Raw genomic sequence first — 21172 nt, forward strand, 5'->3', positions numbered from 1 at the left:
TCCAGAGATGAGGTCAAATGGAGATGTGAAGGTGTGTGTGAGAGAGCGTGAGTGATGATGTCCCTTGAACTGGCAGTGAGTGAGATGCCAATGACTGTCTGAGGGCCTTGGGAGTGTGAGAATTTACAGTGATGAGATAGTTTTTATACCCTGGTTGCATGGATGAGATTATTCATTCGGTTTCTGCACTGGATGGCCAACCTCATCTGAGCAATGGTAGCATTGACCGCCACTGCCACCGACTCCCAAGCTGGAGTGATGAGATTGCTGGACCTCCTGCAGCCAGAGAGGGGGTGGAGGACATCACGGCGTGCCTCCAAAAGGCATTCCAGTAATGGGTCACTGAATGCTTCTTGGCTTTCACTGGAGCCGTCCTGGAATGCAAGCACGGAGAACTGTGCGCGCAGCAGCAGTTTAGATATGGCACCCAGAGTGAGGAAATGGTGAGGTAACAGTGTGGCGGGCAATTCAGAGGCCTCCTGCCAGCGAGACTGCATATTTCCTGTGGCTGCATAATTAATAAGGCGGTATGCAAACAATACGGTGAAAAAACCCATCATTGTGGTTGGCGGGTAAAATGTTGTTTTTCACGCCCGCTACCACACTTTGTGCAAATCTTGGACGATTCCGCCCTTAGTTTCCAATCTTCATTTTCAGGCAGCCATTCTCTGCTACCAATGTCAGAGAATATCCCAAGGCTGGTTGTGAAGAAGACACTGAGACTAGAATGCTTTGGTAGAGACTGTTTATTGCTCGCCACAGAGATTACTTCTCCACTCTAATGCCAGGTACCCAGTGGTTTTCTTTTAATGAAACCAATTAAACTAAACTAGAAAAAATGAGGGGCAAAATAAAATCATCACTAAATGGCGGACGACGCCAGTGGTAGAGGAGGTTTCCATGGTGGTTTTGGCTCTGGTGGCTGTGGGCCGAGGCCACCTTAGGGGACGTGGCAGAGGCCGAGATGCTCGTGGTAGGAAGACTGAAGATAAGGAGTGGGTGCTTGGCATTCTGCTGACCATACCACTCTTGCCTGTTTTCTTAACAAATTGGTGAGAGGTACAGCTATTGTGCTGAAGTTAGGCACAAACTTCATATAAAACCCACACATTCCCAAAAATTTCAGGCTTTCTTGTTTAGTCTTAGGAGTGGGAAATTCTATTTAAGCATTCACTTTTGCTGTTCTTGGCAACACGTGCCCTCGTCCTACGATGTGACCTAGGTAAGTTATCCTTGCTTTTGCAAATTCGCTTTTGGCCAGATTTATGACTAAGTCAGCTAACTGCAATTGCTTAAACAGGTCCTCTAATTGCTTTACACGTTCTACCATGTGTTACTATATATTAAGACATCGTCTAAACAAACCACTCAGTTAGGTACTTCAGCTATGACTTGATTCATAAGTCTCTGAAATGTGGTTAGGGCATTTTTAAACCCAAACGGCACGACAAGACATTGATACAGCCCACTTGGTGTAACAAAGGCGGATATTTCTTTAGCCCTTGATGTTAATGGCACTTGCCAGCACCCCTTCAATAGATCAATTTTAGAAAGAAATAAGACACTGCCAACCCTATCAATGCAATCTTCTAACCGAGGAATCGGGTACGAATCTGTCCTCGTTACTACATTCACTTTCCTATAGTCTATACAAAATCTAGTGGATCCATCCAGCTTCCATGACCACTGTCCTGCTTTTGTTTTGGGTAGTGGTCCTACAAAATCTACTAAAACCTGACTGAATGGTTCTTCAGAAACTGGTACGGGTATTAAAGTTGCTGGTTTGATTACATGTTGAGGTTTACCTACTACCTAACATGTACAAAATTGTACTACGTACTTATGAAGTCTTGGCCAGGTAAAATGCCTCTTTATTGATACTTGGGTTTTCCGTATTCCTGCATGTCCTGCCACAGGGATTTCATGTGTTATTCGCAATATCTCCTTACGATATTTGGGCGGTACTACTTTCTGTGGTACCACAACCATCCATTCCTCATCTGCAGGTCTATGAGGGTGTCTCCACTTCCTCATCAGAACTCTGGTTTTAATGTAATAGCACTCCGGAACTCTTTCAGCCTCAGCTTCAGTGTGAGCTGACTGTGCTAACTTGTTTAACTCTGGATCTGTTTCCTGAGCCTCAATTAATGAAGGCACTTCCTTTGAATTATCCTCATTTTTACAGAACGTTTCAGCTACTCTAAGATCTGATCGTGGTATTACTTTGACCTCTGGTGATGGACTTTGTTTAGCCATTGCTCTGGTCACCACACATGATGGAAGAATATTAGGAACTTGTTCTTGTAACTGCTCCGTCTCTTTAGCTTCTCTCGGACTTTCCGTAATTATAGGCGAAGCTATAACCTTCACTCCTGCTAAATCATTCCCCAGAAGTAAATCAACTCTATCCACGGGTGATTTCTTAACCACTCCTACAACTACCAATCCAGACAACAAATCACACTCCAATTACATTTTGTACAATGGAATTGGGATATACTCTCCACTTATCCTGTTTACCAATACTTTAGCTTTCATTGAACTCTGGAGGGAAAACTAGGTCCTCCTCCAGCAAAAGAGTTTGAGTCGCTCCTGTGTCCTTTAATATAGTTATGGGTTTAGTTGTATCATTTGATGAAAAAGGTGTTATATTTCCTTTAGACAAAAACCCTTTATATCTCTCATTTACCTTATTCAAAGCAGTGTTTACCTCCAGGCCCTTACTTGTAGTTAAAGCTACAATTTGATTCGTGGCATTTTCTTTTTGAGTTCCCTTTTCAGACTCACTCTTACGAACTCCAAAAGTCCCATGGGCTTCCCCCACAACTTCCAGCATTCTGAACGAATGTGTCCCACTTTATTACAATGGAAACACTTAGGCATTCGATTTAAACCTTCACCTTCAGTACCTTCCTTCCTGACCTGGGGATGAGATCTCAAGGTATTTCCAGCTATCCATTCTTTACCCTGGCTACTTACTCTCCCACTTTCTACCCTTTTCAAATTTATGGGGGTGATGGAAAAAAGGTTCAGTTTTATGGATCAGTTCTTAATCGTCAGCCATTACTGTTGCCTGTCTAGCAGTTGCAATCCTTTGGTCTTCAACATGGGTTCTTATTACAGAAGGTAGGGAGTTTTTAAATTCTTCCAAGAGAATGGTCTCTCTGAGAACTTCATAGGCAGCTTCAACTCTTAATGCTCATATCCACCTGTCAAAACTATTTTGTTCAGTCCTTTCAAATTCAATGTGAGCTTGCCCAGACTGCTTCCTTAAATTTCAAAACTTTTGCCTGTATGCTTCAGGGACCAACTCATATGCACTCAAAATGACCTTTTGCACTATATCATAATCCCTAGAAGCCTCCTCTGACAGTGAAGTATAAATTTCCTGTACTCCACCTGTCAATTTGCTCTGCATGGGCAACGTCCAGTTTTCCTTTGGCCAGGTCATCTGTTTAGCTATCTTCTCAAACATCCTTTTCCTCAAATTTTGGAAGAGCTTGCACAAATCTAAACATCACCCCACTGGGTTCTGATCTGGAAATCAGTCCTGCCTCACCTACTGGTGTCTCTTTTTTTAACTGTCAGCATTTTAAACTGGAAATCTCTGGTCTTTCTCTCTTTCTTAATTTTCTAATTCCCTTTGTTTTCTTTCTCTCTCCTGCTTTCTGCCTGTTCCCTTTGAAAATCAAGCTTTCCCATTTCCATTTCTCTTTCCTTTTCTGCTGCCTCTAGTTCCAATTTTTAAAATTTGCAACTGAATTTAAGCCCATTCCAGTGAACTGCTCCCTTGGAGAACTCGGTCTCTCAGGTATTCCTTCCAATTTCAAATGCTGTGCCATCTCTTCAATTATCTCTGCCTTTCTAGCTTTGGCAGGAAATCCTAATTGTAATTTACTTGCCAATTCGATTAGCCTGGCTTTTAGGATCCGTTGTAAAATCGCCAGGGATATCTCTTCCACCTGCAAGAAAGCTTTAGCAGTTTTCAGTGCCATCTCATTTTTGACAGTACAAACCTGGTGTTTCTTTTAGCTTTTATTACTTACTAAATCTACACACAAATTATCATTGTCTTTTGTTCCAAAATATTCCAGACGAGCCCCCAAACTTTGACCAAACCACCAGATTGCCCCAATTCTACCTACTTGTCACCAGGTTTGTAAACTTAATAAGTAAATAACTGTTTTTTGAACAAACTGTTGTTAACCAGTGGAAAAAGAAAGAAATATGAACTACTAACTTCTAACACTATAACTTAAACTATACCCTCTTCCTATAACTAACACACACACACATTTTAAGATAAAACAGTTCAATAGCACCAATCTGGAGTACAAGGTTTGATGTGTTAATTTTAATTGATGTCTTCCAAATTCCTTTCAGTTCCTGTTGATGACACAAGGTGGTCTTCCAACACTCTCAGTATTTAGTTCACTGGTTGAGAACTTGGAGAAAGGTTTCCCCTTTTCCATTTTACAGGGGTTTCCTCAGAGAGAAGGCAAGTTATAGAGATATGAGGAAAAGAGATTTTAGATGTTCCCTCTTTGCAGGCCAGGAGCTTTCTGCTGTACTTCTACCACACAAAACCCTGGTCACCTGGTCAGGACCCAATAAAATGCTGTTGTCAGGCAACCTCCTTGGTCCAGGACTCCTTTCTGACACCATCCTGTTTTTCATGATAGACTCTGGGCAACATTTTCCCCTCCTTGGGGGGGATGTGTGGGAGTGGACGCGGGCGGGCAGGTTCCCAATTGGTGCCCTGGTTGGGGGCACACCACCATTTTGCCTGGTGCAAAAGAGCGTACAGATCTCCCTGAGACAAAGTGCTGCCTCAGGGAGATCAGCTCATGTTTGAAACATTAAATACAGATGAGAAAAAAATTTTGCTGCCATGTCCCCTCATGTGACACGAGTTGGCACATGAGTTGGCACATGTCCATAACTTTTATTTTAAAATATTCTGAAATTTTTAAATCCCTCATGAAACCTCATCCCACCCGTGGATGAGTTGTCATGTTTTTCCAGAAGCCCGCCAGGGCTCCTGGCCTGCCCGCCAACTTTGAGGCTGGACAAGCAGGTCCATTAATGATTTCAATTACTTTTTTAATGGCCTTAATGGGCCGTTGACAGGTTGGCTGATGCACAGCCGACTCGGCTGCGTGCACGGCGACCTGAAAATGTAAATGATGCAGGGTGACGTCGGGATGCCTGCCTGATGTCACCCCGCGTCATTTTACATGTTGACGAGCGGGCCCCACCCCCCCCCGCCTACTAGAAGATGCAGCCTTCTGTTCCAGGACTGCAACATTGTATATATTTCACATTCTGTTCCAGTGGACATGTCCCTTAAACTGCAGCCAATGTAATTATAATCCACAGTCCAACAGAATATAAAAAGATATGATCTTTACAACAGTCCAACAGAAATAAAAAGATATGTTCCATACAATAGATTCTATAGCACAGAATCAAGCCTATAGTACAGAATCAAGCCATATGGCCCAACTGATGGTAGGATGGTTAGAGATGATTAGATTATCCCTTGTTGAAGATGCTCATTACCTGGCACTTGTGAGGGGTGAACGTTATTTGCCATTTATCAACCCAAGCTTGAATGTTGCCTAGGTCTTGCTGTGGGCTGACCTGCTTCAGTTTCTGAGGAGTTGCGAAGGATACTGAACACTGTGCAACCATCAGAAAATATTTCTAATTCTGGCCTCATGATGGAGGTCATTATTGGTTGTGGAATCGCTTTTCTTAGTCTATCACATGTTGCTTGTTTAGCACACATGTAGTCACGTGTTGTAGTTTCACTGGGTTGGTACCTCACTTTTAGGAACTTCTCCTGGCATACATTCCTCATTGGCCCAGAATTGGTCCTCTGGCTTGGTGCTAAGTGCACTTAGGTGCACTTGGTAGAGTGAGGGATATGTCAGACCATGTGGTTACAAATTGTGATTGAATATAATTCTGCTGCTACTGATGACTGAGTTGAGCACCTTTTGGATGCCCTGTTTTGAGCTGCTGGACCTGTTCTGAATCTATCCTGTTTAGCACAGTGGTATTGCCACACAACACAATGGAGGGTTTCTTCAGTAAGAAGATGGGACTTTGTCTCCAAAAAGACTATACATTGGTCACGCCTAGCAATGTCGTCTTGGACAGGTGCATCTGTGAGAGGTAGTTTGGTGAGGGCGAAGTCAAGTCTGTCTTATTGGTTCTCTCACAACCTGTCGCACGCCCAATCTTTATTCCTTTTTCCCAAATGTATTTATCGAAGGTTCCTCTTAAATGCATCCATGTTATTCATCTCAACCACTCTATATCTCTTGGGATACAGCTTTAAATTATGAGGATAGTTTGCATAGTCCATGCTTCAATATACAGGATTAGGGGATGATCCAATTGGGTTGTTGAATGATTAAACAATTTGATAGGGTAGATATGGAAAAACTATTTCCAGAACAAGGGGACATGACCATGAAATTAGAGCTAGGGTGTTTAGGGGTGATATCAGGAAGCACAGAAAGGATAGTGGAAATCGGGAACTCTCTCCCTCAAAAAGCTGTTAAAGTTGGGGTTCAATTGAAAATATCAAAGCTATTGATAGATTTTTGTTAAGCAAAGGAATTAAGGGTAATGAAACCAATGTAAATAAGTGACTTGAGATCAGTGATGATCTAATTGAATGGGAAAGAAGTTTGATGGTCTGAATGATCTACTCTTATTCCTCTGTTTGGCAACTGCCATTACCTAAGTGACTCTTTGTACAGTGCAACAGAGGCAGGTTGGATCCTCCCCTCACCTGATGCCACTCCGTGTACTCTCTTGCAGGGTCCCTGGTAAGCTGATGTTCTGCTCCTCCCGCTAACAATGGTCTCTGTCATATGGCTTGGAACAGCAGACTGAAAGAACTGTGATCTCTTGCTACGTATCAGAAGAAAATACTGTAACCTTCCCTTCCACAGAGAATACTTCGTTGACAAATTACACTGAATACATAGTTCAGAAATGGGCTAGTCTGTGCCTATGTTTATATACTGACTTTCCTTCCATTCTATCTACTTCATCCAAGCCTTTCAGCATATCTATTACCTTTTCTCTCATGTACTTGTCCAGTTTCTTTTTAAAGAATCTATGCCATTTGTCTCAATAACCTCCTTTGCTTTCATTTTCCACATTCTAACCACTCTCTCTGAATAAGGAAATTTCTTCTGATTTCTCTGTTGGATTTATCAGTGACTATCTTGTATTTATGGTCCTTAGGTTTGGATTCTCCCACAAGTGAAACCATTTTTTCCAAAATTACCCTGACCAACCCATTCATAATTTTAAAGACCTTTATCAGGTCACCTCAAAGTCTTTTCTTTTTTAAAGAAAAAGGCTCTAACCTGTTCAATCGTTTCTGATAGCTGTAATCTATCTGTTCAGGTACCACCTTTGTAAAACCTTTCTTCATTTTCTCCTGCACTTCTATGTCCTTTTTATAATATGGACCCCGGAACTCTGCACAGTACGCTGACCTGGGGCCTGTATAGGTTTAACATAACTTCACTAATTTTGAGTTTAGTACCCTTAGAAACAAATTCCAGTGTTTTGTCAGCATTTTAAATTACTTTGGTGACCTCTGATGCTGCTTTGTTCACCCGCATTCCTAGATTCCTTTGCACCTCTATCCCACTTAGTTTACTATTATTTATGCTTTTACTGATGTTTCTGTTTTTTCCTACCAAAGTGAATAACCTCACATTTATCTATGTTAAAGTTGAGTTGCCATTTAACTTCCCAGTCCACAAGTTTTCTAAGGTCTTCAGGTATTACATTGCATTCTTCTTCAGTGTTAGTTATACTCCTAAGTCCAAACCATCAATATAAATGATGAATAACAGTAGTCCAACAATGATCCTTGTGGAACACCACTTTCTACCTTCTTCCAATCTGAATACTGAAGCAGTCCATGTCCAAATGCAGCAAGATCTGGACAATATCCAGACTTGGGCTGACAAGTGCCAGGAAATTACCATCTCCAACAAGAGAGAATCTAACCATCGCCCCTGAACATTCAATGGGGATTCACCTGGTTCTGTCGAAGGGTCATGAGGACTCGAAACGTCAACTCTTTTCTTCTCCACCGATGCTGCCAGACCTGCTGAGTTTTTCCAGGTAATTGTTTTTGTTTTTGTTTTTGTTTTGTATTCCATGGCATTATCATCGCTAAATCCCCACTATCAACATCCTGGGGGTTACCATTGACCAGAAACTGAACTGGACTAGTCATATAAATACGGTGGTTACAAGAGCAGGTCAGAGGCTAGGAATCTTGCGGTGAGCAACTCATCTCCTGACTCCCCAAAGCCTGTCCGCCATCTACAAGGCACAAGTCAATAACTCCCTGGGTCAATAACCAGGGGGCATAGATTTAAGGTAAGAGGTCGAAGGCTAAGAGTGGAGTTGCGCAGAAATTTTTCACCCAGAGGGTGGTGGGAGTCTGGAACTCATTGCCTGAAAGGGTGATTGAGTCAGAAACTCTTTTAACATTTAAGAAGTATTTAGATATTCACTTTCATTTCCGTAGCCTTCAGGGCACTGGGCCAAGCACTGGAAAATGGGATTAGTGTTGTCAGATCTTTGTTGAACGGCACGGACACAATGGGCCTAATGGTCTCCTTTTGTGCTGTAAATATCTGTGAGTCTAAGTCAGGAGTGTTATGGAATACTCTCTACTTGCCTTGATGAGTGCAGCTCCAACAACACTCAAGAATTTTGACACCATCCAAGACAAAGCAGCCCACTTGTTTGGCACCCCATCCACAAACATTCACTTTCTCCACCATCAATGCACAGTAGCAGCAGTGTGTGCCATCTACAAGATGTACTGCAGGAACTCACCAAAGCTCCTCAGACAGCACCTTCCAAACCCACAATCACTACCATTTAGAAGGACAAGGGCAGCAGGCACATGGGAACACCACCACCTGGAAGTTCCCCTCCAAGCCACCCAGATCCTGACTTGGAAATATATTGCTGTTCATTCATTGTCGCTGGGTCAAAATCCTGGAACCCTCCCCCTAACAGCACTGTGGGTGTACCTACACCACATGGACTTCAGTGGTTCAAGAAGGCAGCTCACCCCCACCTTCTCAAGGGCAATTAGGGGTGGACAATAAATGCTGGCCTAGCCAGCAACACCCACATCCTATGGATGGATAAAAGAAAAAGAATAACTACCCTTTACCCCTGATAAATCCAATTTATGATCTATTGAGCCATTTGTCTGACTTCACGTGTCTTAACTTTTATGATAAGTCTACTACCTGGCTGTCATATAACAGACCTGGAGCAATGAACGCACTGCCCTTATGAATGATCTTCAGAACTTTATTGCAGCCCTAATCCCATCTGGGGCACAGGCACGCGAGGGGGGGGGGGGGTTAGATGGTGGGGTTAATGGTTTGTTGAAGCCTTCATTTTCCAATGGTGCAAATCATCAGGCTTAATAAGCTAGTCTTTGTCTAGTTGATATTATGGGCAGAACTTTCTGTGCCCGTTGACAGCAGGCATATGTGGTGGGCACGGACAATATGGTGCAATCTGGTTTACGACGGCGGGAAGGCAAGTTGTGATCATTCGCTCAGCCTGCCGATCGTGGGCCACGTTTCCCACCAACGGTCGGTGGGGAGTTCATTGTAATACATCAGCATCTCATTAAAAGGCCATCCCTCCAGGCTCTGGACCCCCACCAGATCGTCCGTCCACGTTGGCATACTTCACAACGTCACACAGGCGAGGTGCACTTGCTGGCCTTCACTTTGTGGGAACCAAGGTAAATGAACAGCATCGTTTTCCATAGCTTGCCAGGGTCACCTGTTGCTTTGCAGGCTTCAGGGGCATCGGGATGAAGTGCCACCCAGACCTGGAGGTGACTGTACTCAGGGCAGGGGAGTGCAAGGGGTGGTGTCCGAGGGCAATTGCTGCCTGGCCCCGGAGACGAGTGTACTCGGGGTAGGGGTGTCAGGGGGCAACTGCTGCCCTGGTGTTGGATCCCGCGTACAAGCAATCAAGGTGGGGGACAAAGTAGGCGAGGGAAGTGGCAACACAGTAGAGCCACCTGTATAAACTGACTCTGCAACTGAGACAGTTCAGTGATATGGTTGGGGTCAGGCGCCTAGCTTGCCTGCCCACACAAGCAATGCAGAGGCACCAATGTGTCACCAAGCCCTCCAGACCTTACCCCCCACCACCCTGTACAGATTGCTAGTTTGCAACTACTTTACTGGACTGTGCAGCAGTTGGACTGCACAAGTTGTACAATCTCCTCGCCAATGCTGGTCATGTAGCAGTCACTGCTGTAGGTGCTCACAGCCCATTGCAATTTCAGCATACCAGTTTGCACCAGTGTCCCTCATGTTGCAGGTTGACAGGGCAGCCATGAAGCACAATCATCTGTGGCCATCCAAGGGGTGGCCAGCACTTTCCAGAGAGTGTTAAGGGGCAGTCACAGTGGACCAGGAATGGATGCTAAGTACACCCATGCTAACCATGTCACTCTCTCTTTCATGCTGCAGGAGGACCATGTCAAGACCATGGATCCTTGTGACCTAGCTGTGTGCCTGATGGCCTAGAGAAAGTGAAAACGACGGAGGAGAGAGTGCCTGAGGCTCCTGGCCAGCAAAGGAAGGAGCAGCAACCTCAGGGAGAAGGGGCTGCTGGGGCTCCCACATACACTGCACAGGAGCGACAGTGAGCCATGGCTGGTCGGCATCTAGTAACACCCAGGGTCTATAGATGCCACCTGCTATTCCTGCAGATGACTGAGAACCAGTGTCACTGATGACTGTGCAAGTCTAGGGACCTGGTCAGTCATATCTATTACTTGTCAGATATGGTGCCAAGGGAACATGGAGGGCATCCACTGCCAGTGGCTGTAAAAGTGACTGCAGCGTTCACTTTCTATGCTAGTGGCTCCTTTCAGGGCTCCCCAGGTGACCTCTGAGGGATCTCACAAGCCGCCACCCACAAATGCATTCATGAGGTCACGGATGCCACCTTCTTGAGGGCACTCAACTTTGTGCATTTCGCCTGGGACCGGGACAGCCAGGATATAAGGGTCACTGGGTTCGCCCAGATCTCAGGATTCCCACAGGTGCAGGGTGCAATCGACTGCATCGATGTGGGGTTCAGGTCTCCGTCACTACACATGGTGGACTACATCAACCAGAAGGGCTTCTACTCACTGAATGTGCAGCTGATATGCGACCACTGGAAACACATCCTGAGGGCCTCTGTGTGCATGGTTTCCAGACAGTGTGCACGACGCCCACATCCTCAGTCACTCAAAAATCCCTGCTGTCTTCCAGGGTCCATGCAGGATGCAGGGGTGGCTCTTCGGGGGCAAGGGGTGGTGGCTGATGACACCCACGCGGCGGCCTCAGACTGCAGCAGAGCAACAGTATGGTGAAGCTCATGCTGCAGCTTGGTGGAGCAGACCATCGGGATGCTGAACATGGGGTTCTGGTGCCTGCACTGGTCTGGCAGTGTCCTGCAAGAAAATCCACAGAGGGTGTCACGCATCATGGCCATCTACTGTGCCCTTTACAACCTGGTGCTCCAACGGGGAGACGAGCTGGCTGAGGAAGAGATGGGGGAGCTTGAGGTCTCCTCAGATGAGGAAGACAGCAGCAGGGAGGGTGAGGGGGTCCTTGGTGGTGACGATAAAGGGAATCAAGCTCTCGCACTGGTTAGACAAGGCAGACCCACTTGGGAGGCCCTCATAGCTGCCAGATTTGTAGAGGATGACAACATGCTGTGAGGTATCCCCATAGATCCTCACATCACAATTGTGAATGTTTGACTCCAGTCTGGCTTATGGCAGTGCCAAAAGCCTCTGTGAGAATGCTCCTGTCATGGAGACAAAGTGAAGGCCCTAATAGTCGCTTGATTGCAGGAGGATGATGACAACAACATGCAGTGAGGACACTCCATGAATCTTCACAGAGCCTTTGTGTATATCTGACTCTTGTCTGGCAGAGGGCAGCTCGCTTGTGCTCCATGATCAGGGTAATCTCATAGATTTAGATGCATCCAACACTGTGTCCACCTTCACTACCTGAGCCCTTCAGAAGCTGGTGCGCAGCACTAATGGTCGCAGATGCTGGTGCAAAGGGGGCCAACCCCATGTTAAATGCCCTGAGAGCACACAGAGAGAATGTAAGAATTATGTGGCATCAGCCCATTACATTTTGGCAGCAATGACCAGCACTGGAATGTTTCCAGGTAGTGAGAGGCCAGACCATCACAGTGGTCTGAAGGCTGCACAGAACACAGGGAAGAGGCCCTGGACTGAGACTCCTGCCTTTTATCTTGTGCAGAAAGGTTTCACATCCAAGTGACAAGAACACTGCTCATCAGAACAAGGAGCCACAGGCAGGGAGACATTCTTAGGAGACAATAGTGAACAGTTTGCACAAGTGACCAACACCAGTGCCCAGGCTGTGCAACTACTTTTCCTTAACTGCCCTAACCCTGCCACTATGTCTTGGTGTTCCCCGGACATCCACAGCGGAGGTGGAGGCAGTCTGCTGACTGCGACGCCCCCCTGGAACACCGAGACTTGAAGGGCCCTGGCCTGCTTTCGGGGTCCTGCTGTGCGGCAGTGGCACCCTCCTCAGCCTGTGAAGCTGGAGCTGCAGAGGTCACAGGAAGAGGGGATGTGGATGGACCGGACACTCCCGGAATCATCTGCGTGGATGACCCTGGGGTGTGCACATGCTGATCCTCCTCCCTAAGGATGTCCGAGGGCCCCTGGCTGACTCCATGAGAGGAAGGGGTAGCTGCATTGAGTTCGAGCTGCCCAGTGCCCCTCTCGCGTACACATTGTTGGGGGTCAACAATGGCATCAGCGATGGAGTTAAGCCTATGCAGCAGTGCAGGAATGACATCCTGGATTAAAGTCTCCATGGCGGCCGCCATCCTGCCAGTGTTGACCTTGGTGCGTTGCAATGCCGAAGCTATCACCCCAGCCTGAAGATGAACGGACTCCTCCATTGTGTCTTGCTATCTGAGGAGTGCAGCAGAAATCCCCTCCTGATGTTCCCTGGCTTGCCTTTGCAGCTCCAGCAACTGTGACATGACTGAGTCCAGAGGTTCGTCATCTGACTCAGATTCATCAGGTTCCTGGCCTTCAGCAGCCCACTAACTGCTGGGGCCTGGGAAGTCCCTGTCGCTGCCTGCTGTGGATCAGACTGTGCACTATGCTCCCCAGTATATGATCGCTTGTCTATTCTAGAGCTAGGTCCCACCAAGGTGCGTGTCTCTGCACTGGTGGAGGATGTGGGTGAGCGCTGTGATGGAATTTGTAGGGGTGTGCATTCTAGTTCCCCTTTGGATGTCCCTTCCAAACTGGCTAGGAGGCCCTGGGTCATGGACCCCATCAGCTCTTGGAGTGATGGGCCTGCGGAAGCAAGGGCAGATAACTAGACCATGGCAGTGGCTTGTAGCACAGAACACACTACTCACAGCATGGTTGTCTGATGGATGTTGCACTACTGGGTCCTCACACAGTATATCTCACCATCAGCACAGGACCGGTCCCGATCATTGCTGGCCAGCTCTGTTCTCAAATTTTTAAAGGACCTTGTACTTTGGCATTCCTCCATCCATCTGCAACCTTTCCCTCCTGTTGTGTGCCAATTTGTCCTGTATGGATAGAGATGGGGAGAATGTATCAAGAGGCCTCCTGGGCCAGATGATACATGTGCCTGGTCTGTACGGGTGGTGAGTGGTCCCATGGACCAGCTGAGGACAATGCAGATGTATGAGAGAGAGTGAATGGTGATGTTTCTTGAACTGGCAGTGAGTGAGGGCCCTGTGGATGTGTGATAGGTTTGAGTGTGTGAGTTGAGAGTGATGAAAAGAGTGACTTTCCCTAGCAGAACAGAGCACATCATTCATCCTCTTATGGCACTGGGTGGCTGTCCTCTTCAGAAAGGCGTTTGCGCTGACTACCACTGCCACTGCCTCCCAGCCTGGGTTGGTAACATTGCTGCCCATCCTGCGGCCAGAGTAGGGGTACAGGACATCCCGGCGAGCCTCTGCGGCATCCAGCAGTCGCTCCAGGGACCCATTGTTGAAGTGGGGGGCTGCAGTCTTTTTTCCTTTTTCCGGCCATGTCTCCCGGTTAGCAGTGGTGAGCTGGTAGCGATGGGCACTGTGCTAGCGGCTGACTTTTAAACATGGCGGCCAGCGAGATGCAACAGTGGGGTGATGGCGGGTGAGTGAACGAGGGCCCACCCGCCATGGAAACGACGTGTTTCCCGGGAATGCATAAATAATGAGGCAGGTTTAGGACAGTATGGTGCAAAAACTGCCATCACTGTTGGTGGGTAGGATGCCATTTTGTCCACCCACTACTGCATTTAGTGCAGGTCTGGGAAAATCCCGTCCTATGTTACACCAGATTTTGTTGGAACGTGGACATCGTTGCTTCTTCTTGTTAAAAACATTGTGGGAAGGGTAACATTCCTGTTACACAGAACCACAGATAAGTTACAGCAACAAAAAGAGGCCATTCAGTCCATCGTGTCTGCACCAGCTAAAAAAGAAAAAAACTAGCAGCCCATTTTACTCCCACCTTCTAGCACCTGGTCTGTACCTTTGCAGATTGCAGCACTGTAGATGCAGATCCAGGTGTCTTTGAAATGAGTTGAGGGTTTATGCCTCCACCACCAAACCAGACTGCGAATTACAAACACCCACCATCCCCGGGTGAAAATGTTTTTCTTCATGTCCCCTCTAATCCTTCTACTAATCACTTTAAATCTGTGCCCCCTGGTAACTGACCTCTCTGCTAGGGGAAATAGGACATCCCTACTCTATCTAGGCCCCTGATAAACTTGTACACCTCAATCAGGTTACCCTCAGCCTCCTTAGTTCCAAGGAAAACAACCCCAGCCTATACATAGGTTGTGCACCTCATAGCTGCAGTTTTCAATCCCTGGCAACATTCCTATAAATCTCCTCTGTATTTTGTCCTTCCTGTAATGCAGCAACTAAAACTGCACGCAAAAGTCCAGCTGTGGCCTAACTAGCATTTTGTACAGTTCCATCATTACATCCCTGCTTTTGTACCCTATACTTCGTCCAATAAAGGAAAGCATTCCATATGTTTTCTTTACCACCTTATCCACCTGTCCTGCCACCTTCAGAGACCTGTGGACATGCACACCAAGGTCTCTCAATTCTTCTATGCCTCCCAATATCCTCCCATTTATTCCTCCTGGTAACCAAGCTGTATAGCTTTAATCAGTGTGGTAAGAAAGAGAAATCCTGATAAAAGTGAGATGAGCAGATATTAAAGGCCTATCCAACATTTGCTCTGTGAGTCACGGGTCGATGACTGATTAGAGGTGGTTCTCCACATGCTGCAGGAAGGGCCGCTCATTATGCTGAGTGTTGGAGAGAGGAGAGGACATATTGATCAGTGGGGGTCATCATCCATTCTTGGGCAGATACAAGGTAAGAAATCAGCGCACAAACAGCCTAAACTACAGTTTCCAAGTGTGAAGACAGTTTTGCAGACAAAGCTAATTTGTATCACACAGTCATAGGCAACATGGCTAGGGTTCAAAAAATGGGGCATAAATTCATCTCGGGAAGCAGTACAAATGGAAAACTGATGTCAAATTGGTAGCCAATGGAAAAGCGAGCTAGACAATTTGCTATTGTTTGTTTTGTGATGCTGAGCTATGTGGACTCTGGATTACGTTGAGTAAGAAACTGCAGACCAAGGAGGGAATAATCAGTTCTCACTGAGCAGATGCTGGGTATGTGAAAAATCAGTTTGGATGTACTTGTCCTTCACAACTACATGACTTGTCTGAAGAATGGCCCTTTGGGTGAGGTTTCGGCTGGAACTCTAACAAGGGAGAGAAAAATTAAAACAAAAATGATACATCCCCATGATTCAGGCTAGTACCTCCAGTAGGGAATGCTGCATTATCTGAGGTACTATTTTTTGGCTGAGATGTTAAACCAAGGCCCGCCTGCTCCTAACTGGATGCAAAAATCCCACAGCACGATTTCAAAGAAGAGCAGGGAGTTCTCTCTGCAATTCTGGCTAATACTTATCCCTCAATCGACACCACTAATGTTTATCAGATCATTATCATGTTATTTGTAAAGCATGCTGTGTGCAAATTGGCTGCTGCATTTCCTACGATCCGAGAGTCATCCTCGTCGTCAGTCATCCCTTGATTTGAGGATCACATCTACTTAGGGTCGCGAGTTTCTGCCATGGATCTTCATGTGACAGAACAGGTCAATTCTCGATTTGCATATCTTTGGACGCATGGGGCAGGACGTCCCATGATGTAGTGGGATCTGGAGTGCAGGGTTTGTTTCCTTTCTTCTCCTTCTCTTCTGCCACTTTGCCTAATCATTAAGACATTGTAACTCTTTTGAGTACAAACCCCAATCTGTTTCAGATGAAGTTACATTGTTTCATAGTTTGCCATTGTGAGATTTGAACTCTTGATAATCTTTTAAATGAAAACCAAATCAACAAAATTGGGATAAATCAGGCACAGCCCCTAATTCAGGTCAGCTGTAAAACCAAGAACAAAGTTTAAAGGAAACTTACAAACTTTAAATCAAAATGTGATTAAAGGGGTCAACAAGACACCCCAGTCCCCGCGGTGCCCACTGAGCACGGAAGGCCTCGAGAGTGCCAGCAGACACTGTGTGCTCCTTCTCCAGGGACATCCGGCAGCGAACGTAGCCACGGAAGAGGGACAAACAATCGGGCGGGACTCCCCCGTCGATCGCCCGCTGCCTGGACCTGTTAATGGCCAACTTGGCCAGGCCCAGGAGCAGGTTCACAAGGAGGTCCTCCTCCTTCCCGACCCCCTTCCGCACCGGGTGCCCATAGATCAGGAGCGGGGGGCTGAAGTGCAAACAAAACATCAATAAAAGGTTTTTCAAATAACTAAAAAGGGAGTGCAGCCTACAACACCCTATGTATACATGGTCCACGGACTCCACAAGACCGCAAAAAGGGCATGTGTCCTGAGAGTCCGTGAACCTATGCATCCTCTTATTATAAGGGACTGCTGCATGCAACACCCTCCAACCCAGGTCCTCGATAGAAAGGGGGAGGACACCTCCGTAGAGGGCCTCTCATCGGGGGCCTCCGCCGCCGGACGGCAACAAGGCACGCCAGGGCGTGTCCGGTCGACGGACAAGGGCGAGAAAATGGAAGGTGTGCAGCAGCAGTCCGTACAAAAAGCCCCTCTTTGCCGTGCCAAAAGGCACAGAGGGCATGTCCCCGAGGCGGCTCATATTGCGGGGCACCAGCACCCGAGGGAGGGTTCGGGGCTTGGGGCCAATGTGGAATTCCGTCCGAACAGGGGAACGCTCAGACGGAAGACCACCGCGCACCTGGGCCACCTCAAGACCCAAAATAACGTCGGGTCCGAGCACGACCAATCTCAGGTCTTGGATGGCATCGGCTGCGACCTGGACACTCACAGACGCGCGTCGCGCCAACTCCTGCGGGAGCATCCAGCCCAGTCCTCCGCCACCCAGCACGTCCCCGATCCTGGTCACCCCTGTGGCCACAGCCCTCCTCTCCGCCAACCACTGAAAAGGACGGAGGGGCGGATTCCTGAGCAGCGGCTCTCTGACGATAGCCGCTACTCCTGACGGGGGAGAGCTGCGTTGCGAGGCGACCACTTTCCAGACATTGATCAGGTCCTGGTAAAAGACGGGCAATGCCTGCAAGGAGCCACCGAGGCCCAGCTGTTCTATAAACAGGAGCTGCACGTCATAATTCAGGCCGTGCGCCTGACGGAAGAAATACGTCATCAGGGCACACCATCTAGGAGGAGGCTCGACGTAGAGGTATCGCTGCAGGGTCTGAAGGCGGAAAGTCGCCACCTGTGTGCGTAGGCACACTAGCGCCTGACCACCCTCCCTAAGCGGGAGACTCAGAACCTCGGCAGCAACCCAGTGCAATCTTTTGTCCCAGAAGAAGTCGACTAACAATCTCTGGATTCTTGTGACAAAGTCCGGAGGAGGGGTCAAAGTGACCAGCCGATACCACAACATGGCGGCGATCAGCTGGTTTATAACCAGAACTCGACCTCGGTAAGATAGCACTCGGAGCAGTGCTGTCCAGCGCCGCAGGCGAGCGGTGACTTTCGTCTCCAGTTCCTGCCAGTTTGCCGGCCAGGATTCCTCAGCGGGGCAGAGATGGACCCCCAGGTAGAGGAGGCTTGTCCTGCTCCAGGTGAAAGGCCTGAGCTCCTCGGATAGGGGATCCATCTGCCACTGACCGACCAGGAGTCCAGAACATTTACCCCAGTTGATCCTGGCAGAAGAAGCGGCAGAGTAGACCTCCTGGCACTCGCGCATCCTCCGCAGGTCAGCCGGGTCACTAAACATAAGGAGCACGTCATCGGCGTAAGCCGAAAGGACCACCCCGATGCCCAGCCCGCGCAGAACCAATCCCGACAACTCCTCCGCAAGAGGCGCAGGAAAGGCTCCACGCAAATAGAATACAACTGGCCAGACAGGGGGCAGCCCTGACGTACCCCTCTCCCAAAGCGAAGGGGCGCCGTCAGGGACCCGTTAACCTTCACTAGACACTCCACGGCGGTGTACAGAAGTCGGATCCGGGCGACAAAATGCGTCCCGAACCCGAAAGCTCGCAGAGTTCCGAGTAAGTATTCGTGATCCACCTTGTCGAAAGCCTTCTCCTGATCGAGAGACAGGAAGGCGCTCGACAGACCAGCCCTCTGGGAATGGTGGATGATGTCCCGGACCGGATGGATGTTATCATAAATGGTTCGGTCCGGGACGGTGTAGGACTGGTCAGGGTGGATCATGTGGTCCAGCACGGTGCCGAGTCGAGAAGACATGGCTCGGGCGAAGATTTTGTAGTCCGTGCTGAGGAGGGAGCCTGGGCGCCAGTTTTTAAGAAGGTGGAGATCCCCCTTCTTCGGCAGCAGGGCAATCACGGCCCTGCGCCACGAAAGGGGCATCTCCCCGGTAGCAATGCTCTCCCCCAGGACCCCCGCGAAGTCGCTCCCCAAGACGTCCCAGAACGCCCTGAAGAACTCCACGGTCAGCCCGTCTAGTCCCGGGGTTTTGCCCCTAGAAAGACCGCCGAGTGTGCCGGTCAGCTCCCCCAGACTTATAGGGGAGTCGAGCTTTCCGGCGCACTCCGGGCCGAGCTGCGGCAGGTCCTCCCACAAAACTCTGCAAGCTTCCTCACTGGATGGATCCGGAGAGAACAGGGCAGTGTAGTAATCTCGGGCAATGGCCCTGATGCCCTCCGGATCCGAGACAAGGGATCCGTAGTCGGTCAGCAGCGTAAAGAGCTGCTTACGGACCCCGTGCCTTTTTTCCAGTGAGTAGAAGAAGGGAGAGCCACGGTCCATCTCCTTAAGGAAACAGATCCGCGACCTCACGAACGCGCCCCGAGACCCGACCAGTTGCAGGTCCCGCAGCGCGCCCTTCTTCTCATCGTACACCGACCGCAGGGCTGGGTCCGCGTCGGGCTGACGGAGACGTGCCTCCAGGTCGAGCACCTCCTTCTCCAACTCCTCGACCCTGGATTTGCGTCTCTTTGTCGACCCCTTCGCGTACTCTTGACAGAAAACTCGGATGTGAGTCTTGCCCACGTCCCACCATAGCCTCAAGGAGGGGAAGACTCCCCGCTTCCTTCTCCAGCCGGCCCAGAAGCGACGGAACGAGACCAGGAACCGCTGGTCTTCCAACAACAGGTTATTAAAATGCCAGTACGCGGACCCCGTCCGAGCGCAGAACGAAGTGAGCTCCGCCCACACCAGACTGTGGTCCGTGCACGGAACCTGCTGTATAGAAGCAGCCGGAACGCAGGACACGTACGCCTTCGAAACGTAAATGCCGTCGAGTCTGGACGCTCCGACTCCAGGTGACACAAAGGTGAACACGCTGCAGTCAGGATGGAGATTTCGCCAGACGTCCACTAAGTCGAAGGACCTGACCAGGTCCCGCAACTTACTCACACCTCACGTGCATTGTGGGGTACCGTGACGGTCCCGGACCCCAAGGGTGCAATTGAAATCCCCCCCGAGGACGATGCACTCGCCAGCGTCGATGGAGCCGAGATGAGTGGACACTTCTTCAAAGAAGCTCGCTTGCTGCTGCGTGCCCAGGGGAGCGTACACATTCACAAAGTGAAGCACCGCCCCCCCCCAGATGCACAGTCAGGTGCAGCAACCGGCCTGGCACCGGCTCCTTGACCCCCAAGATCTCCGGCTGAAAATGCGGGGCCAACAAGATAGCCACCCCGCCAGAATTGGAGGCTAGGTGACTCATGTAGACCCCCCCTCGCCACTCCAGGAGCCACGTGGCTTCGTCTCCCGGAACGGTATGGGTTTCTTGCAGGAAGCACAACGCATACTTCCCGTCCCTGAGGACCGAGAAGTTCTGGAACCTGCGCTGTGCGGCCCTGCTGCCGCGGATGTTGAGGCTGGCTATAGTCGTCTTCATTGTCAAAGGTACATCAAATCTTCACCTTAAGTCATTAAAAAGAAGAGGACTTTTTAGTCCTTCCTCTCCTTCAGGAGCCCAGCGAGAAACGTTTGGACCCTCCGCCGCGCGTTCCTATCCAACTCAGGAGACTTGAGAGCCTCGCGAGTGGACCAGAACACCAGCGGAAAAGAATGCCACCGGTCCAAGGCCAACTGAACCCTGTCTCGGCGACCGCGATGACTCGCCAAAAAGTCCCGGAGTTCCCTTGGGGGGATGAGGGGGGAGTCAGTGGAGGGCACCAGGGGATCCACCGCCTCGCTTGAGAGCGACTCAGCGTAATCTCCAGCGCTCACCACGGACACCCCGTCCTCCTCCAGGTCGTCGCCTCCAGCTTCCGACCCCTCCCCCGCATTGAGTACGGGGGCTGATTCGGAGCTGCCAGCTGGCCCCACCTGTACCTCGATCCCACCCCCAGGATCAAGGCCAGAGGGGTCCTCTCTGGTCTCCTCTAAACGTTTTGGGTCAGAGGGCAGCGGCAGTTCTGATGCCGGCTCTCCTCCCAGCACCGGGTCGTCCGGGAAGCTCAGGACAAGTTCCTGACCCAAAACTAGGACGCCCGGTGCTAAGGTTTGGGAGGGAGCGGGAAGGCCTTCCTTTT

The sequence above is a fragment of the Carcharodon carcharias genome, chromosome 12 (assembly GCF_017639515.1).
Source record: "Carcharodon carcharias isolate sCarCar2 chromosome 12, sCarCar2.pri, whole genome shotgun sequence".
NCBI classification, from domain to species: Eukaryota; Metazoa; Chordata; class Chondrichthyes; order Lamniformes; family Lamnidae; genus Carcharodon; species Carcharodon carcharias.